The 19632-nt window shown below is 39.5% G+C and overlaps 1 protein-coding gene across 4 annotated transcripts in view; it reads right to left on the bottom strand.

Moving 5' to 3' along the window:
- The window catches only part of HIPK3 (homeodomain interacting protein kinase 3), a 96718-nt gene extending 77703 nt beyond the window's left edge, over positions 1–19015 (bottom strand). For 2 of the 4 annotated variants that reach the window (XM_081238967.1, XM_081238965.1), the window contains exon 1: positions 18414–19014. The gene's annotated coding sequence lies outside the window, so the exon portion shown is untranslated. Of the gene's footprint in view, positions 1–17564; positions 17660–18413 lie in introns of those variants that run through there. The other 2 variants (XM_081238964.1, XM_081238966.1) reach the window with 2 other exon arrangements.
- Between the last annotated feature and the right edge of the window lie 617 nt (positions 19016–19632).

The raw sequence follows: 19632 nt of genomic DNA, 5'->3' as shown, positions 1-19632 counted from the left end.
TCATAAATATAACTTTAAATTAACGTTAGTTTGTTGTATATATTTGTTGTATATATTTCCCCAAAAAATCAGCTCCTGAAATAATTATGGTGATACCACAAATGAAAACCTGTATTATTTGGGCTGAAGTTTAAATTCCTACCAACTGACCTAATTTTCAACGTATTGTTCAAATGATAAATGAGTTAATAATCTATGAAAGTTACATCAAATTCACTTTTTTTTTTTAAGAAGATGTTGGGGATAGGAGTTTATTAATTAATTTATTTATTTTTGCTGTGTTGGGTCTTCGTTTCTGTGCGTGGGCTTTCTCTAGTTGTGGCAAGCGGGGGCCACTCTACATCGCGGTGCACAGGTCTCTCATTATCGCGGCCTCTCTTGTTGTGGAGCACAAGCTCCAGAAGCGCAGGCTCAGTAGTTGTGGCTCATGGGCCTAGTTACTCCGCGGCATGTGGGATCTTCCCAGACCAGGGCTCGAACCCATGTACCCTGCATTAGCAGGCAGACTCTCAACCACTGCGCCACCAGGGAAGCCCCAAATTCACTTTTTTAATGTCTCATAGCTACATCCACTGTGATTATCAAATAATGTTTTCATATATTTTAATTCTACCTTTACCATACTTATCCCTGACAACAGATGGTTGGCCTCGTTCTCAGGTTGCAAGTTTGAAGTTTAAAGATTCAATTACTTGAGGGAAAAGAAAAGTCTAGATACCTTCATTAGTACCCAAACTTTAATTTATGACAATAAAATACATATGAACCTACCAATGTTTTTTCTGACAACATCAAAGAAACAGATCATATTTTGCGGAAGAAATGGAAGAATTGTTAATTAAATCCAATGGAAAACTCCTTCATAAATTTTCACTGTACATTCAAATTCTGGGATACGATTTTTTAAATGATCAAGTTAGTTTATCCAAAATTTAGTCACTCCTTATTTGTTTTTTAACATGTACAGCCTACAAAGGTAAAGCCATTTATAACTCCTTTACATCTTACACGGACTGAACAGATAACTATCTGCTTCACTTTGGTATGTTTACCCACTTCACCCTACACCATCCAAAAAGAGAGTTCTTCACTAATTAAAAAAAAAATACACACACAAGACACACAACTGTCTCCAGTTAGTGATTTCCCAAATTTTTATCCTATTATGACCACCTGTGAATTTATCATGAGAAGTTTATAACGCTATATTTGTCCCTCATTACATTTAAACAATTTCACACCCACAGGCTCTAATTATTCTCCAACTGAGGTGCTAGAATTTCCTTCTAGAAGATAAATATAAAAGGCGGGGGGGGGGGGGGGGAATCTTTCCCTTTCAGTTTAAAATTTATGTTACATTTTTAACAAATCACAAACCTCTGATAGAAAGGAAGGAAGGTTTTCTTTAAACAAGATACAGAAAGCACCAACTATAAGAGGAAGAGATTGGAAAATGTGACTTGATTAAAACTGAAAACTTTTATTTATCAAATGATACAGTAAAGATAAGCCACAGCTATGGAGAAGACACTGGCAACATACCTAACTGACAAAAGATCTAAAGAAGTCATAGTGTGTTTAGCAAAACACAGTAAAAAATGGGTAGAAGGTATAAGCTGGCAATTCACAGGTAAGGAAGTACAAGCCAAAAGGCTTTAAAAAATTTTTTTTCAACCTCATCAGTAATAAGAAAAATACTAATTAAAACTACAGGAAGGGCTTCCCTAGTGGCGCAGTGGTTGAGAGTCTGCCTGCCGATGCAGGGGACACGGGTTCGTGCCCCGGCCCGGGAAGATCCCACATGTCGCAGAGCGGCTGGGCCCGTGAGCCATGGCCGCTGAGTCTGCGCGTCTGGAGCCTGTGCTCCACAGCAGGAGAGGCCACAACAGTGAGAGGCCTGCATATCACAAAGAAAAAAAAAAAAAAAAAACTACAGGAAGATGCCATTTTAAACCCATCAGGCTGACAAAAGGTAGGACAACACCCAATGCTGAAGAGGAGCAGGGCAGCAAAGACTCTTAGAGACTAGGTAGAGTAAGAAGTACAACCACTTTAGAAAGCAAGGCTGAAAATGGATGTGGTCTATAATCTAGCAAGTCTTCTCCCAGGTACATACCCTGCCTGGAGAAGCTCTCACACGTAAGTACAACAAAACAGGTAAAATAATGTTCACTGCAGCATAATGATAAAATTTTGAAATAACCTAATTGTCAGAAAAGGGATGGATATAGTAGCGTGGCTTTTTCATATAACATACACAATGACTGTGGCTTATAGCACAGTCACCATACAGTTATGTACCACAAAAAAAGAAAAAATACCAATTATAAGAGTAAGACACTGATTAAGATGTATCACAATTTCAAAGATGTTAAACATGGGGAAAATTGTGCAGATTAGAATTAAAGACATGCAGCAAAATGAATTAACTGAAATTATATATATATTAACATGGATAAATCTCAAAACAATATAGAACAAGAAACAAGTTGCAAAACAGCATGTATCATTTATTTTAAAGTCAGCAGCAGACAAAACAATATTGCGGTTTTAGATATAGTAAGTATGTGGTAAAAGTATAAAATCATGCATAGAAATGATAAACATGCCAGGAAGAAAGGGAAAAGGAGGGACTTCAACTGCAGGAACTATTTTGCACCCAGGGTGGCAGCTGCATAGGAACTGGTTCTACTACTCTCTGTACTTTCATAGCCTAAATTTACATTAATTTTTAAATAAAGAAGGGGAAAAAATCTACCAGAGAATAGAATAACCTCTTTAATTAATTGTATTTTTAAAAGTTAGAAAAATGCCATTTTAGATATATTTTATTAGTGTATTCAATCAGCCATACACTATTTCATCCCATTTTTCTTTCAATTTTTAAATTTTTCTTTCAATTCAAATCAAGTAAAGACATTTAGGAGCAGGAAGATTTAGCAATGAAGTATGTTTTTCATCAATGAGCTCCTTCTAGCAAGAAGCAAACACATGTATACACATAGCTACATCACTAATGAGGGCAGTAACATAAGGATGTGTGAAGCACACAGGCAGCAAAGAAAAGGGGATGATTAACATATGCCCTGAAGGAGCACTGAAGTATTCACTAAGAAGTTAATCTGAGCTAAATTTTGAAGGATGATGGGAAGAAGCCTGCTATTTAGGAGGGACAGTCCAATAGCACAAACCAACAGCACATATGAGAGCAGAGACTAATGAAAAATATGACATATTAGCTTTATTTGGCTAGAAGAGGGGCCCACAAATTATGGTTAGTCAAATCCAGCCCAGACTATTTTTGTATGGCCCACAAGCTAAGAATGGTTTTTATATTTTTAAAGGTTTAAAAAAAAGCATGCAACAGGGATCATATGCCACTTGCAAAGCCTAAAATATTTCCCATCTAGCCATTTAAGAAAATTTGCCAAGCTCTGCTCTAGAACATAACATGCAGCCAGTGGAGAGGGCAGCTGAAGTAAAAAGATGATCCTTGAGAAGAAGAAAGAAAACCTTAAAAAGAAAGATGATGATGAAGAACTTTGTCTTCCATAGTAAGGAGCTATGAGGTGCCTCTGAAGGGGTTTAATAGAAAAATCAATATAATCATATTTGTATTTTAGAAAGATTACTCAGGAAAATTTGTGACGGATAAACTGGAAAGAAACAATAATGGAGGACTTCCCTGGTGGTCCAGTGGTCAAGACTTTGCGCTTCCACTGCAGGGGGCAAGAGTTCAATCCCTGGTCAGGGAACTAAGATCCCAAATGCCGCTCAGCATGGCCAAAAAAAAAATGGAAACAACAGTTGAAAGACTATGGTAATAATCCAGATAATAGTTGATCAGAGCCCGAGCAAAAGCAGTAGTAATAGAATGAGAGAGTATTGATTACCAATAGTTAGCTATAGGTAGCTAGGAGATAGAACCACAGAACTTGGTGACGAGTGAAGGAAGGAAGGAATTGATAAAACCATGTTTCTGGCTTGAAAAACTGATAGCCAAATGTTAACCAAAAAAAACTTTTTTTTAAGGAGAAATGAGAGAGGAAAAATTAACTCAATTTTTGACATGCTGAGTTTGAGGTACCTTGTGACTTAGCCCAAGTTCCCTTAAATGTAGACTCTTATAAAAAGGCCTGCATTCAGGTAGTTTACTTGGGAAGTTATCCTAGAGGGCATGAGTAAGGGACGTGGAGAATAAGTCAGGAAAGAGGGAAAAGCAATTAATAAACATAAAGGAATGATGGAATTAAAAATTAACTATTTGGCAACAATCATAATAATTGATTCAAACAAGAATTATCAATGGATGCAAAAACTAGCAGGTGAGAAAAAGAATGAATATATGTATATGTATAACTGAATCACTTTGCTGTACACCTGAAACTAACACAACATTGTAAATCAACTATACTCCAGTAAAATTTAAGGAAAAAAAAAACTAGTGGGTGAAAGTTTCAAGAATAACAGGATATTATTGTTGGGAGACAATTCACCATGGATCTCTCATGTTTCTCCATGTCTTGCAAGCAGGGACACTGAATGCCTTTGTTCTGCAGTCTCCTTTCAAGGATATTTGTATATTGAACAGCCTTGAAGGTAGAGATAGCGTCTTCCTCCTGAGCAAAGGGCAGGTTGTTTCATGTCCAGGATAACAAAAGATAATGACTCCTTCTTGGGCGCATGTCAGGCAGGCTCACTGCCCCTTATAAAAGTTTCCTAAACCTGGGGTTCCCCTCCTGGAGCACAACTCCTCTTGTGCAGGAGTCACTGGGCCCTGTTTGCAGCACCCTGTGGGAACTGAACTGGGGAAACAGGAAATACTGACACACTGACTACCACTATCGCTGAGTATGAAAGTCCTTTAGCTCTGACCTCAGAGTCTATCTTCTGCCAGCAGCCATGGCTAGTTTGTTAGCTTGCAAGACCCTTCATGGTCATACATTTCAAAGTACATTCCCACAAGATACATACAAATCAAAAGGAAAAACTGGCAGATGCCACCTTAACCAAGTGATCAATGTTAAAATCACTTGTAATGGGATATATTGACATCATGTGCCTCCTGGTATGATGTACTGAGAGGAATACATGTCACTGTGATACTTCCAAGCACAAGAAAACAAACATCCAAATTGAGAGCCATTCCACAGAATAACTGGCAGTATTCTTCAAAATGTCAATATCAGCAAACAACACAAAGACTGAGAAACTTTTCAGATTACAGAAAACATAGACATAAAACAAAACAGTCTTTGCTTTTAGGAAAAAAATCAGGTGTATATGGACGTCAAGTCTGCAACTTACAAAAAGTTGAAGGAAAAAAATACAGATGTAGAGAGAAAAGGTAAATGCAAATGGGGTAAAATGTTAATATTTGAAGAATCTAGGTGAAAAATATATAGAGGAATTCTTTGTACTATTCTTGTAAATTTTCTGTAGGTTAGAATTTTTGTCAAGTGACAAATTAAACAGAAAAATAAGAGTATATGAGTGACAGGCATAAAATAATGTTTTTCTTGCATAAGGCTGCTCTTCAAGGGTTACTCATTTGGAAATGAACTGCTGAATATCTTAGGCATGGCCCAGATCACCTAAAATCCAGAATTCTCAGGCACAGAACAAGTCCGTGGGATCATGTGCCAGCACTAATTTTTTTTAAAAAAGTATTCATAAACAGTGAGAGGAAATCTTTTAATTTAAAAGTATTACTTTGGGGCTTCCCTGGTGGCACAGTGGTTAAGAATCCGCCTGCCAGTGCAGGGGACACGGGTTCGAGCCCTTGTCCAGGAAGATCCCACATGCCGTGGAGCAGCTAAGCCAGTGAGCCACAACTACTGAGCCTGAGCTCTAGAGCCCGAGAGCCACAACTACTGAAGCTCGCGCACCTAAAGCCTGTGCTCCGCAACAAGAGAAGCCACTGCAATGAGAAGTCTGCACACAGCAACTAAGAGTAGTCCCTGCTCGCCGCAACTAGAGAAAGCCCGTGCGCAGCAACGAAGACTCAACGCAGCCAAAAATTTAAAAAAAAAAAAAAAAAAAAGAAGTATTACTCAATTCACATTGGTTTTTGGAGCTTTGGGTCATTATGCAATTTCTTCAATCAACAGAGACTAAAATTAGTATTTCACTATGTGGTCCAATAAATTCAACTAAAAAGGTCTTTTCATTCTTGAAAGACAAAGAACCTTAGTACTAGTCTATACAAGGCTCTACAATAGGAATTAGAAAATGGAACTATATGACTAGCAATATTCAGGCAATAAAAAGCAGTATCTAGTTACACTTCCATTTTTCACTTACTTTGTTTAAAGTGCATATTTATAAAAGACAAAACAGCATGTCTTCTTAGAAATAAAAGACAGGGTGCACTAGAAAATAAGTTTTTAGTGTGAATAGTAAGTTTAACTCTTCATTGGACATTTTAATACCTATATCATTACACAGGTCATTTTACCAGTATTATATCCAGGAAATTACTAACACTAAAACATCTCATGTAAGAAACCTTTTCATATAAATGAACCACCACAAATTGTAAAGCTTCATAAAATAAACCTGCTGTCTCAGGTACTCACAAAACATTTGAAAACACTAAAGTCTTGGGTATTTTCCAGCAGTATTGTGAGCAAAGCATCTAGGGAATGTGTTGACTATAACACAAATCAGCATGTTAAATAACAAGCTTCATCTGACTTAGCAAAACATTCTAACTTTTGGAACAGAAAGTGATCTGTTGGACATTTCAAAGCTGCTAGAATTCACCCTGTTAATACAAGTTTTTACTTTAGAAAGGCTAGAAAAGAGTTAATTAAAAACAGTACTTAAGAGCTACGCTTACTAAAGCATATAATTCTCTAGGTTTTTTTTAAAGCTATATAAAAATCAAAAGTCAGAAATGGAAATTTCGACAGAAAAGTTGAATAAAAATGAAAAGTTCACCTGAAGCACTCTTTATTGAAGTAAACTTTAAGATTAATAATTCACATCTGTGGGGAGGGTGGGAGGGAGGGAGATGCATGAGGGAAGGGATGTGGGAACAGATGTATATGTATGACTGATTCACTTTGTTATAAAGCAGAAACTAATTAAAAAAATAAATAAATAAACTTTAAAAAAAAAAATAATTCACATCTGGTTTATAAAACACATACAAAAGTAAACTTTATTTAAATTCCTCACACAATATCTATCAATACCAATACCTACCAATGGACTGCTAGAAAAATTAAACAGCTTTACATCTTTAGGTTATGAATAACTCCCTTACTAGAAAGCCAAATGAATTATTTTCTATTTTGTAGGAAATCTGTCCCAAAACAAACACCACAAAACTTTTATTTCTTATAAAAATCCTTTAAATCCTGAATTATTAAAGATTAAGAAGGCAAAGATCAAATGATCCTTACCAGAAGAATATCTCCTAACCTAAAACACCTCTGAAACAATTCATAGGAAGATGAATCGTAGATTAATAATTTGATCAAATGTCCACTGTTGATAAAGCAATATAAAGGAAGATTATGCTGACATATAAGATTTTTGTAAGAGATAATAGTTCAAAGTTCTAAATGAACATTTACAGAATTAAAGGTCAAGTTCTATAAAACTTTTCTAAATTATGGGCTATGCTAAATAAATAACTTTTACATTCTCCTTTTGTACAGCATTCTACAGTCAGTACTACTGAAGGAGTACTATCACTCCAGAGTAATGTGTATGCTACAAGAATTAGAAGTCTAAAAACCAGTGTGAAATGGTAACAGTAGCTGCCCCCCCACAGGCACACACTAACAACAGTTTTGCATTTCTAAGAGCTGAAAAGACAAAAATTTACAGCTGTATAAGCCTGATTTTAGTACTTTTAGTTTTAAAAAATCTTTATGAAAGACATTTTAGGGCTTGAAAAAATAAACTGGAACAAAAACTTCAACTACTTGTTCTTTCCAAATTATGTTAAGACCCTACATGGTCATGATGTGACCTACACTGCTAAATCCAAAGCTGTTTTTTTCTTCCCTACAATTATGTTTTCTCTATTCATATTTGGTTGCCAGATATGCCGCTTTATATAAATGTCCCTTTTTAGGAATTTAGTGAAGTACCTTCAAAAATCTTTTTAAATGCAGAAACCTTTGAGTTTCAAAATTTAAATGTCATATTATATACCTTAGGAACTGAGGATGATCTTTCACAATGGCATCAGAAATCCTGTGCTTCAGGAAACTCTATGGTATCAAGTGAGAAACAACAGAAGGAACAGAAATGAGACTATGTTAAGAAAAATAAAGATCTCATTCTTATTCTCATGACAAAAATTTGAGGAGGACAGGGCAGAGATTCACAAAAGGTATCCTTAAGAAAAACGAGAAAAAACGAGAACAATGTAATTCATAAAGCTCTAAAGAGTAAAGAAAACCAACAGCTTCTCAAAAGTACTCCCAAAGATAGGACTTCCCTGGTGGCGCAGTGGTTAAGAATCCGCATGCCAAAGCAGGGAACATGGGTTCAAGCCCTGGTCCGGGAGGATCCGAAATGCCGCGGAGCAAATGCGCCACAACTACTGAGCCTGCTCTCCTCAACAAAAGAAGCCACCACAATGAGAAGCCCGCACACCACAAAGAATAGCCCCCCCACCCCCACCCCGCTCAACGCAACTAGAGAAAGCCCTCGCGTAGCAACAAAGACCCGATGCAGCCAAAAATAAATAAATTTTTTAAAAATACACTTTAAAAAAACAAAGTACTCTCAAAGAAAGGACCCTGAATTCTTAGAAATTATCAGAACTGCTTCTGTTTGGCTCTGACTACCTCTAATCATTAACTTCTTAAAGTGACACATTGTTGGGTTGGATATAATAAGCTGTGAACTAAAACTGCAGATTTATATGCATTTAGCAAGGGTCACATAAATATTTCTGCTACAACAAGCTCCACAGAAACACACTGAGAAAAAATTTTTATATTGGTGTAAAAAGCCACACTGTCATATAGGATACTATACAATTATATGTATCAGAATTATAATGATAAAAACGTATTCAGATTTATCTGGCTAAAGAGGTTTTTTTAATGCCATAAACATATAAAAAGATAAAAAGATGATTAAGAAAGTTTAATTCAAAAAAAAAAGAAAGTTTAATTCACAGAAACAGACTCACAGATATAACAGACTTGTGGTTGCCAAGGGGGAAGGGGGGATGGATTGGGGAGTTGGTATTAGCAGATGCAAACTATTGTATATAGAATCAATAAACAACAAGGTCCTATTATATAGCACAGGGAACTATATTCAGTATCCCATAATAAACCATAATGGAAAGGAATATGAAAAACACTATATATATATGTATATATGTATAGTGGAATCACTTTGCTGTACAGTAGAAATTAACACATTGTAAACCAACTATATTTCAATAAAATAAATTTTTTAAAAAAGAAAGTTTAGTTCAGATTGAAGTTGCCTAAGTAATATCTAACACATTTTAAGTTCAAAATTAAGGCTAGCTATTGATCCCATGGCATAAAATAAAGAAAAACATGCTAAATCATTTGAAAATGGCAAAAAAGTAGTTATAGTTTACTGATGAGAAATTCATTCTTAGATAATAACTAAAAATTTCTTATTGGCCAAAACTGACCTCATGCCATTTTTCAGGCAACCGCATAAGAGGCTAGATAAAATCTCAGCTATAAAAGTAATGATTACATATTAATTATACATGATGAATATGCCAAAATGGTTATTTTATAACAATGTTATCACTTAAAATATTATTTATTCATAGAAACCTTGCAAATTCAAAGAGTAAAAATTATCACTAAGCCATTATCATTACCTGAAATCAGACTTCACTAGAGTGGCATGGACAGAGAGCTACACTGCCAAGAGCTAAGAAGTGAATAGAAATTCAAGTAGAGGCTAGAGTACACATTACGAAGTGTGGAAGAAACAGAGTAGGGAAGATACAGGTCCACAGACCTGGGGAGGCACAATTAAAAGATGGCTGCTTAAGGATGCCAGATACCTGACCATTTCAAAAGGCTGAGGAAAAAGGGCCAAGAAAAAGGGGGAAACTGAAGTTATCAGACAGGTTCAAGATACTGAAAAACATAATTCAGGATGAAACCCATAAGAGAGAATAGGGAGTAATCTTGGAGGGAAGGAGATATTTCTTTTCTTGAGTGTAGTGAAAACACAAAGTGTGTAGCAGTAGAAGTTATGCTCAGAGGTAGAGGGTTGGAAATTTGGAGTAATTCATGCCTGTTAACCTCTACATAAGAAAGAGACTCATCTGTTAGAATTAAGGAGTGAGGGGAAGAGGAGAGTTTTGAGAAGTCAAATGTGTCTATGACACATTCACAACTGCTTGGTGAGGTACCTGTCAAGCTACTCAATAAAAGACGCTATCCTTTGATTAAAGGATATGAGTATAGAATGCCTGTATTTGATTACTTTTATAATAATTATATTTGATTCCCCAATGTCAACTAGGCACTTTAGGAGATATAAAAAAAACCTTTAAGACATGGTCTCTGTCCGCAAGGAACAGTTCAGATACTACTTTATACGTAACCCTTCCCCAAAAGGTAAGGTATTAGGTTACCTTTTAATAGGTTATAAATTGAGGTATTTCATTTTCTTCCAGTCAGATTAATAGGAAACAATTTCAAGCTAGATATACCTTCAGATATGAGATACTTTAAAGAGATTTTACAAGTTACAAAGTAGCCACTAGAAATACTTTCAGCAAAGCCACACTAGGTTTAGGGCAACTCACAAAGCAAGCATTCCAACTATTTTCTACGCAAAAGCTACTGGCAGCAACTATACTCCAAGTAAAAAAAAAAAAAGCTATTGGCAAACTAATTATGCTATAGTCCCTAACACCCTAAGTAGGTTTCCATGCAGAATTCAATTTGGGGGAATTCCCTGGCATGGCGCTTTCACTACTGGGGACTGAGTTCGATCCCTGGTTGGGGAACTAAGATCCCGCAAGCCGTGGGGTGTGCAGCCAAAAACAAAACAAAACAAACAAAAAAAACAAGAATTCAATTTTAAATACACATATATAAAATATCAAAATATTACCAAATTGTCAAAGTTCGTAAAGAATATATCATACAGGACTTCCCTGGGGGCGCCGTGGTTAAGAATCCGCCTGCCAATGCAGGGTACATGGGTTCAAGCCCTGCTCCAGGAAGATCCCACACGCCACAGAGCAACTAAGCCCACGAGCCACAACTACTGAGCCTGAGCTCTAGACCCCGAGAGCCACAACTACTGAGCCTGAGTGCCACAACTACTTAAGTCCACGTGCCTAGAGCCGGTTCTCCGCAACAAGAGAAGCCACCGCAATGAGAAGCCCGCGCACCGCAACAAACAGTAGCCTCCACTCGCCGCAACTAGAGAAAGCCCGCAGGCAGCAACGAAGACCCAACGCAGCCATAAATAAATAAATAAATTTATTTTAAGAAAAAGAATATATCATATACAACTATAATAGGAGCAACACAATACAATACTTGCCCTTTGCACGAATGTTTTTAAGGAGCCCAAGTTAAACAGACTTTTGATTTACACAAATTAACTACAGAAATAATATCCCTTCTGAATAGTGGTTTCAAAAATAAGTTACAGCTAGCAATTTCAATATTTTTTAAAGTACAGTAAAATGGAATTCTATCTATATGCTGTTTTCACCTATTTTCTTTCCACAGGTGGCATAAGAGAGGTTTGGAGATCTCTGTACTCCAAACTGAGAAGGTAATAATATAATTAGAAAAGGCAAACCTTAACAACTTTCTCAGGCAATGCAAGAATTGTGCATGTCCAGAAGGAAAAACCCTGAGAGACCAAGAGAACTAGATTAATCATATTTGAGAAATGACCAACTCCTTCATTTAAATTAACATACAGCATGTCTCTATAAGGCAATTATACTACTAAACTGGTAAAAATAACTGGTAAAAATAAAATTTACTTCCTCAAAGCAGGGATCATCATGTCTTACTCTCTTCATTCACAGCACAGTACACCTTGCACTTAATGGGCACTCAAATTAGATAAAATAGTTTTCAAACACTTATTTTATCATTGTTTTACCTGCCATAATAAAATTCATTTATTTGCGGTCAGAGTCTGTGATCCAGCTACAAAAAAATATTTAAAGCATACTAACCAGATTAAAAAGCTAATACTTTTGAACCCAATACTATTCTTATCTAACTTAAAATACAAAACTACAACTAATATGCTATAGAGATACTTGTACTGTCTCCGATGAAATTGATTACAAGTTGGCTCAAAACGTGTTTGTTTTCTTTTGTTTTGAGAATGTAGTGAAGCGTAGCATCACTGCAATAGGTTATCTAGCATATAACCTGTAATTTTCATTGTGATTTTAAGTCACTGTACCCTATTTAATCTCAATAAAAGTTGTAATAAATTACAGATTTAAAGCCCTCAGAAGTATTAAATTATACTCTTAAAAAATATCTGTAGAAAGTCAGGTTCAATTTTCAATATGTTATCAGTCCATCTGACTTATTAACTATTTAAGACTGTAGCATTATTTATCTAAAGTAGTATAGTTTACCAAACCTACAAGACTCTTATTGTATTATTAAACAGATAACACACAGTCAAAATAGACACAAATGAAATTTTTACGCCTTTAAAAGAATTGCTTTATAGGGGAGAAAACATTTTCTAAGCAAGTTATTTTCTGCGAAGTTTACTATTCTGTTTTTTAAAAACTGCAACAGGTTGTTTAATTTATGAATAATATACAACAAAGTAGGAAGAAGTTGAATTTAAAACTAATATTAATGTTTTTAGTAAATCAAATACTTTTTTTAATTTCTAAAAGGGAATAACTGGCTAGTCAAATGCAGCCAAGTTTTATATTTTCTATCAAGTTCTAAAGACAATTTTCTTGGTAAGCCATATGTAATCAAATATAGTTTATAATAGGGCTTCCCTGATGGCGCAATGGTTGAGAATCCGCCTGCCGATGCAGGGGACACAGGTTCGTGTCCCGGTCCGGGAAGATCCCATGTGCTGTGGAGCGGCTAGGCCTGTGAACCATGGCCGCTAAGCCTGCGCGTCCGGAGCCTGTGCTCCGCAACGGGAGAGGCCACAACAGTGAGAGGCCCGCGTACCGCAAACAAACAAACAAACAAAATATATATATATAGTTTATAATAAATGACTACAAAATTTTAAAAGGGGAGACAGTGACTCATATTTTGTTGATTTGATTATTTCAATATCCATCAAGCCTAAACAATTTTTTTCCAATTAGAAAAGGTGCTCCAGCATTAATAATTATATAAAATAAAGAATTTATCTGACCACCTCTGGCAATCCTTTATTTTCAATGTGACCAAGAGTTATACTAAATAATCAGTCTTTCACAATTTAGATCCTTACCTAAAGGAAAAAGTAGAGCTCAAAGGAGCAAAGTATTATACTTCTCTTTATGCTTCTCTAAATCTCCACTTCTTTTAGGTGTAACCTTTTTGGTTAAGGAGAAAAAAAAAAGACAAAGCAGCAAAGAAAATGCAACATGAAAAAGTATCTGGAAATCTAATCTTCAAAAGAAAAGACAGCGCTTCCTTGGTGGCACAGTGGTTGAGAATCTGCCTGCCAATGCGGGGGACACGGGTTCGAGCCCTGGTCTGGGAAGATCCCACATGCTGCAAAGCAACTAAGCCCGTGTGCCACAACTACGGAGCCTGCGCTCTAGAGCCCACGCTCCACAACTACTGAGCCCACATGCCACAACTACCGAAGCCCTCGCACCCAGAGCCCATGCTCCACACAAGAGAAGCCACCGCAATGAGAAGCCCACGCACCGCAACGAAGATTAGCCCCCGCTAATAGCTACCACAATATTTCACTGACCTTATAACTTAAGAGAACCCTGGTTTCTAGCAACTGGAACATTTAAATCAAAACAGATTTCTAACTCTCCCAAATCCAATTAAGTCACCCCCACTACAGCCCAGCTTCTTCTACCTCATCTGTCCCCCTACCTTCCCTCCCATTCAGTCTCCCTTTGCAGTGAAAAATTCTCAGAAAATTAGAGGAATTATTTGGGTAAAAAGAAAATACATTTAAGGTAAAAAATATTATCCTTGATTTGTTTCATTTCAAAGATTTATCTGTTAGAATAAGACAGCTTTCTAAAGTATTGACTTGGCATTAACTACTAAATATAAAACACAAAGTAAATCAGTTTAATGACTTAGCTGTCCCCAAACTACAAATGCCACCCTAAAAATATAGTATTTCCAATACTCATCCTGTTCTTTTAATTTCCACACAAGTAGTAAGAGCAGAGGCTCTAACACCCTAGCATACAGTGGTATGCTTCAGAATCTAGGCAATATGTTGCCTTTGTGTAGTGACACATGGCCCAAGTATCAACTGAGGAGGACAGCATGATCTGCTAAATCAGTCAAGGTCTAATTCAACAAACATTTAGGTAAAATGTATAACAAACATCCTCTAAATATCTGTTCTAGCTTGGTCCTAACAGGGATTAAGATAAAGTCCAAGCCAACAGCTGTGACAAAGCTACAGAAGCAGCACACTAACATTAAATTGTTCTTCCCCAAACCACTCTTTTTTTTAAACAATTTTATTTATTGATTGATTTATTGGCTGTGTTAGGTCTTCGTTGCGGTGCGCAGGCTTCTCATTGTGGTGGCTTCTCTTGTTGCGGAGCACGGGCTCTAGAGCACGCAGGCTTCAGTAGATGCCGCGCGTGGGCTCAGCAGTTGTGGCTCATGGGCTCTAGAGCGCAGGCTCAGTAGTTGTGGCTCATGGGCTTAGCTGCTCCGCAGCATGTAGGATCCTCCCCGACCAGGGCTCGAACCCGTGTCCCCTGCATTGGCAGGTGGATTCTTAACCACTGCGCCACCAGGGAAGCCCCCAAATCACTCTTAATTATACCAATCCAACCAAAAGAAGTGGACTGTATTTCCTCAAGTCGGTCACATAAGTGCTTTGGCTATCCTAAAATCCTCCACTGATTCAAAACTTCTACTCCAAATCTATATCCCTATGTTCAACTTATGTTAAATGCTTAAAGGTACTAGACAAAATGTATTTTAAGCAGTTGAATCCAGAACCAGTAAGGACATTTCAAATAATTCATTTAGACTTACATATGTATCATACAGAAAGGGTTTCCCATGACACAGCTTTCAGCAAGTGGGGGTGGGGGGCGGGAGGGAACACCTTTTCAAAAGTAATAAAGTACACTGACAGGCTCCTTGATTTCAACAAAGTTCTAGGAATTTGTCATCAAAAGTAACTTCCAATTTAAACATACCACACTGGGAGTTTCAACTTCAGATATTAGGAAATTAGGACAGCTGCAAACCCAGAAATTATACATGAAGATTTCTTTTGGCAGCAACAATATAATCATGTAGCAAGTTACTTTATGTCCTTTAATAGTTAAGAGGCAAGAATAATTCTGGAGGAATATTTTTAAATGTGAAAAATTTCACAGTTCCTTGGAATACCTTTAAATCTAAATATTGCCATGTCATTTTCATTTCCAAATTCAAACGTATGTAAAGTTGATATGGAAACTATTTTTAAAACCTCTGAATTAACTAACCACTAATAATGCAATTCTAATGTACTATATCATCACCCTCAGTGGTGAACTGCTACAATCAGAAAAGCATATTAAGAAAGTTAACTTCAAAAGTTACCAGAATAAGTCATTCTAATATTCAAATGGAAAATAACATGCAAACAAGTATTCCATTCAATGGATGTGAAACAGGCTTGGGAAACAGCATTTTAGCACTCTGAAATTTACATTTTCCTCTTCCACCCTTACATATAGATTCCCTCAATACTGATGTATCAAATATTTAAAACGAAGCTCAATCAAAAAGTTCACTTGACAGCTGTTGCTATTTTAAGTTGCAAGAAAAAAAAGGGGGGCGGGGCTTTCAATAACCTGCATTCAACAAATACTTATGTGCCCTGCCATACAAGCTACAGCAATCTACCTCTGTAATTTGCACCGTTTTATGATACCCCATGACAGAAGATCGAAAAAATTAAAATAGTATGATCTGAAACTTCTTTTCAAGCATGTTTACAAGAAGAATTACCTCATAAAAACCATCCACTTTTATGTGACTCTAAAACTCCATGCCCAGAAGCCACTGACTGGTTTATAAGCAATATAATGACAAATTCAATGGAAAAGATATTATGACAATAGACTCAGGCTGGCTCACCATGTTATGATCTGCTTGCCTAATATGCATGTTTAGCTACTATAGTCAGCAATGTCCAAATATAAATCTGAAATATTTAATGGCTGGTTCTGTTCTAGATTTCAAGCTCATTTTATCTTTCTAAAACATAGTTTTAATCTAAGGCTCTCCACAAAAAAATTTTAAATACAGTCCCTAGAGTATTAAAAATTAAGGAACAAATTATTCAATTTTCCCATAAATGCAAGAAAAAAACTGCACAATGAAACGTCCAAAGTATCAAATATATCAGCACACCTTTACCTTAACACAAATTAAAAACAAGTTTCAAAAATAAAAGAAAAATAAACCTCAATCAGGGTGAGCATTATATTTCATAAATAAGAGTTCCCTGTACTTTAGGAATGCACCCATAAATATACCAAGAAATACCTTGTTGATTTAAAAGTAAGGAACTTTATTTGGTTGGTTACATTTCAATTTCTCTTAAGTGGCATATAAAGACATAAGGTAACTAACAAAACTATAAAAACTATGTTTCAAAAAAAGGTCAGTCTTATTTTGTTTACTTAAATACTAAGTTTAATCATGACCTATCAAAATCTTATCATGGCTCACTGTATAAAATTAGCACCGCACTTGCAAGCATAAGCAGAATCTAGACTTATCAAACATATGGTGAGGCATGCCTAGCTTCTGAAAAATCAAATGAGAATGCAGTATTAAAATGTCTTTGGTTGGGTGACAAAAAAAGATCCTGTTTAAAAGTTTGCATCAAAAATTTGATCAAGAGAACCTCTCAAAAATTTAGAGCGCCCAGCAATTAAATCTTAGAAATAAACTGAAATGGTTTAAATATAAATCCTTCCACTTCAGAAGCTACACCTAACAAGCAGATACCTAAAATAGAAAAAAAAAAAAAATTCACCCCCATCTCCAAACTACTAGAAGGTATGCATAAACACAGGCACAGGCTGGTTTACCAGCTAACTTTTCTGGCCCTAGACCAAAGAGACATCAAAGCTGACAACAGAACCAACCATGAGCTTTCCCTGTAAACTGGACGATAATCTGAAAAACTTCACTGTTGCTAAAAGAAGCTCCTTTTAATGAGAAGCAGCGAACGGCAGGTGAAAAAATAAATTCTAACAGGGCAGCAAGAGGTTGTGAAAACACGGTTCAAGGACTGAACGTGTTATGACTGCTCTGTAACAGGTCCAAGGTAATTTACGCACACACCCTTCAAGCGCAATTCCTCAAGCAGAGATAAGATTGGGAAACAACAGGCTTCGGCCAAGAACCACATACCATTTTAAAACAGCCGTCTCCCTCCCGACAGGACAACAGACATTCTCGCTCATCCGAAGTCTTTCCGCGAGTTCTCCCAGCGCCGCGAAGGAAAACGGGCGGCCGCCACCCTAACGAGAGGCGCCGGCAGCAGACCCGCCGCGCGGCCGCCACGCCTTCCTCCGGCCGCGGCGGGGGACGCGGAGCGGCGGATCACATTTCTCCTCCCCAACAATCACACGCACTCACGTCCCCAGAGTTGACACCCTCCAAACCCGCCGCTCGGCGACGCTGGGGACTGGGCCACAAAGCCAGGGACGCAGCCATCGGCCGCGGCGCTCAAGTTGCGTGCGTGCGTGCGTTTGTGTTTGTTCCCCTTTAATGAAAGACAAGAGGTCTCCGTAGTGACGGCCCAGGCTGCGGTGAGGGAAGAGGCCCCATGTGGGACTAAACAAAACTTCAGTTGCTGGGAAGAGCCGTTGCGCAACGCTGGCAGGAGGCGGCGGGGGCCGCCCGGCCTGGCCCAGCCCAAGCGCGGCTTCCCCGAGGCTGCGCCACCGCGCGCAGGAACCATGCGCGGCCCCCGCGTCCGGTGGCCTCGGTCCCGGGGCGCCCAGGCCTCAAGGGAGACGCCTGGTCCCGCCACCCCGCCGGGACCGGGACGGAAACGCGGGGCATGAGCGCAGGGGATGCGGATGGGGGTGCAGGACGCGCAACGGGTGCGGGCCGCTCCGGGGGCGTCGGGCCCGCGAGGGTCCAGGGGAGGGGCCCGCTGGCCCCCCCCGAAGGCAGGCGCGGCCGGTGGAGCCGGTCCCCCCGCCCCGGGGTGGGTACGCCCCTCGCCCCTCGCCCCTCGCCCTATTCCCTTACCTTCCTAGAGGCCTGCGCTCTCCCCTCTTCGGGCGGCCGCAGCCCTGAGCATGTCCGGGGTGGGTGCGGGGCCGTGTCGGGGACAGGGAGCCAGGCGCTTCAGCAGGCGGCACCACCCAGCCCGGGCTCAGCCCCTCTCCGCGGCCGCTGCCATCTTGTCCTGGCGGCTGAGAGGAAACGGCGAAACACCCTCCCCCGACCGCTGCTGCTGCTGCTCTGGCTGCTGAGCGCCGGGCCCGTGTCCCTCATCTTCCTTCCCGGGGATCTGGGGTGGGGACGGCTTGGCTAGGGCGAAGGGGTGGTGAGAGGTCGGGCGGCCAGCCTCCCACTGCTGGGGCCTACGGGCGGCGCGCGGTGCGGTGCCCGCGGCGGTTGGGGCCCATTCCTGACGCCCCCGCCGAGAGAGAAGGAAGACAACAGGGACCGGCGGCGGCGGCGGGGCCCGCGGCTCGGTCTCCTCAGGTCGCCGCGCTGCCGGCAGTCGTCACGGAGGCGGCTGCCGCCGGCCGCCCCACTCTCGGGCCCCTCCTCCGCGCCCGCCGGCCTCTGTCCCGCCTCCGCAGCGCCACCGCTCGCCCGGCCGCTCTGCGCGCCGAGCCCGGGCGGCCCCGCTCGGCTCGGCCCGCGGCGCCTCTGTGAAGCCCCTCCCCGGGGCCCGCCCGCCCGCGGCCGCGCCCTTGTGTTGATAGCTTCGAGCCCGCCTGGCGGCCGGCGGGAGTCTGACCCGGAGCTCCCTCACGCCAGCGCCCCCTTTACTGTTCCGAACCTCAGTCTTAGGCCCACTCCGCCAAAAATATATATTGTAAAAAGATCCTAACACCAAAGAAAGGCTGAAAATGCGGAAGCGGATTTTACAGGCCTTTCGAGATCCCGTAATCAGTTTCCCCTGCCACCCCTTTGGGATCTGTTTCTTGCCTTTTTTTTTTTCTATCTTTCTTTTTTTAAGGTCTAATAATAAGGGGAAATGCTTAAAGTGAACAATCCCAGTCTGAAATAGGTCCTTCCCGCTCCCCCATCCCAAAGGGTCAAGGGAATTGTAAAATCAGGTTAAAGAACGGGGAAAAGGCCCGCGTGGAAATTTTCCAAGAGCATCTCTATGGTCCAAATCCCCGTAAATATGAAGTTCACCCACCTCTGCGTTGATAATTCTCCATCAAGGTAGTCATTTCCACTCCCAGAGACTAGTTACCTCCTTCATGGAGACTAGGAGATCAACGGA

This window comes from Mesoplodon bidens, assembly GCF_964165515.1.
Source record: "Mesoplodon bidens genome assembly, chromosome: 7".
In the NCBI taxonomy this organism is placed as follows: Eukaryota; Metazoa; Chordata; class Mammalia; order Artiodactyla; family Ziphiidae; genus Mesoplodon; species Mesoplodon bidens.
The sequence above is the reverse complement of the archived record's forward strand: the minus strand, read 5'-3'. Positions and strand labels throughout refer to the sequence as shown.